A 2,423-nucleotide genomic window follows, 5' to 3' on the forward strand; every position below is an offset into this window, starting at 1 on the left:
GTTGATATGTACAGCTCTAGTTTGTTTTAATTGCTATTAATTTTCCAATATATAAATAAACAACATTTTATTACTTTCTTGATTGGTATTAAATATCTTCTAGTTTTCACTATTAAAAAATATCACAATGAAAATATTTTGCATATTTTCCTATAAACATAAGCAAGAGGTTCTAGATTAACCTAGATCGTTCTAGATCTAGGTCAAGAGAATCTTAGGCTATCATTTCACTAGACATTGGCAAAAGTCTCAAAAAGCGATGGGAACTATTAACGCTCTTAGCAGCAGTGGGCAAGATCTTTTTTATACACATCTGACTTGATGTTTGCCAAATAGGGTGTGAAATGGTATCTTATTTTAATCCTTTCCCTGATTACTAGTTTCCCTGATTATTAGTTTCCCTGATTACTTTATTTCTAGCTAAGCGCCGCATCCTTTTTATATCTATTGTCCTCTTGGCTTATCTTTTCTTTGAACTGCTGGTTCATATCTTTTATCCATTTTTACACACACTTGTCACTTTCTCCATAGTTCTTTATATACCATATGGGTCTGTCCATTAGGTGACCCAAATATAAGGCTATCTCTCCCAGTGTTCCAAATGAGAATATACAAATAGTTTTGTACAACTAAATATAAAAATATTTATGTATAAAGATAAAATCATGAAATGTCTGTGTCACATTTCATATTAATGCCATTTCAAATGCATATTTTAAATCATACATTACTTAATAAAATATTTTAAAATATTGCTTTCTCCTTCACATTTCTTAAACAATTTTATTCAAATTTCTAATGAAGATGTCCAACATCAAGGTTTGTCATCTTTGAGCCACTTTTTGCATCATTTACAGTTTTCTCAAGCAGATATCTTCACTTTTATTCAGATAAAGTTTGAATCTGTGTTTAATACACTTACAAGACTTTGTTCCAAGCTACAAAATACCATCTGCTATTCATGATCTTCACAATATGATCAAGGACAATATTGCTTCTTGTGCGAGTTATCTTCCATTTCTACCTTCAGATCCACTCTCCTTTCTTCTCCAGCCTACTTTCTGCCCTGGAAAGCTGACTGAAGTGGACCAGGTCCCCACAGTTCCTTGGTCTCAGGCTTCCTGCTAGGGTTAGTCTATAGCAAGTCTAACAGGGGATCAGAGGCAGGGCAGAGACTGAGGTTGCGGTATTTATTCTCCGGCACTTCCTCTTAAACATCAGCCCCGTCTGGCTGCATCATGGGACAGAAGGTCATTGTTCCTCTCAAGGCTCCCTGCTCCTCATGACTTTCTTCTTCCATGTCCAGAAACCTGTCTCTTCCCTTCCTTTACATTTGCAGACCTAGGATGAGGCACAGTTATGAGCCTGCTCGCCCTGGTTCCTGCACTTTTCCTTGCAGCTCCCCTATTTCCCACCACAGTTTATAATTAGTCTTTTGATTAATAAATCATCCTTGAATTGTCCTCAGTTGAATATGCCATCAATTTCCCATTGAGAAACTAATCTCGATATTTTAAAAATAATCTTTAGAAGGCTTGTATTCTTTGTAGTACAGCTTGAAATCCGGCATTGTGATGCCCCCAGCTTTGTTTTTCCTTTTCAACAATTCCTTGGTGATTTGGGGCCTTTTCTGGTTCCACACAAATTTAAGGGCTATTTGTTCCAGTTCTTTGAAAAATGTCATTGGTATTTTGATCAGGATAGCATCGAAGGTGTAGATTGCTCTGGGTAGCATGGACATTTTAACTATGTTAATTCTTCCGATCCATGAGCATGGAATATTTTTCCATCTTTTTGTGTCTTCTTCAGTGTCTTTCAAGAGTGATTTGTAGTTTCTAGAATATAGATCCTTTACGTCTCTGGTTAAGNCCTTTACGTCTCTGGTTAAGTTAATTCCAAGGTAACGTATGATTTTTGGTGCTATTGTAAATGGGATGGATTCCCTGATTTCTCTTTCTTCAGTCTCATAGTTCGTGTATAGAAATCCAACTGATTTCTGAGCATTGATTTTTGTATCCTGCCACATTACTGAATTGCTCTATAACTTCTAACAGTTTGGGAGTGGATTCTTTTGGGTTTTCCATATAGAGTATCATGTCATCTGCGAAGAGACATTTTGACTTCTTCTTTGCCGATTTGGATACCTTTAATCCCTTTTTGTTGTCTGATTGCTGTTGCAAGGACTTCTAGTACTATGTTGAATAATAGTGGTGAGAGTGGGCATTCTTGTCGTGTTCCTGATCTTAAGGGAAAGGCTTCCAGCTTTTCCCCATTGAGAATGATATTTGCTGTAGGCTTTTCATAGATGGTTTTTATGAGATTGAGGAATGTACCCTCTATCCCTACACTCTGAAGGGTTTTAATCAGGAAAGGATGCTGTATTTTGTCAAATGCTTTTTCTGCATCAATTGAGAGGATCATAT

The 2,423-nt window shown here is 36.5% G+C and overlaps 1 pseudogene; it reads left to right on the forward strand.

Moving 5' to 3' along the window:
- The first annotated feature begins 804 nt into the window (after positions 1-804).
- Positions 805-2,423, forward strand: part of LOC100469827 — a 12,561-nt pseudogene continuing 10,942 nt past the window's right edge.

This window comes from Ailuropoda melanoleuca, chromosome 1, assembly GCF_002007445.2.
Source record: "Ailuropoda melanoleuca isolate Jingjing chromosome 1, ASM200744v2, whole genome shotgun sequence".
NCBI lineage: Eukaryota > Metazoa > Chordata > Mammalia > Carnivora > Ursidae > Ailuropoda > Ailuropoda melanoleuca.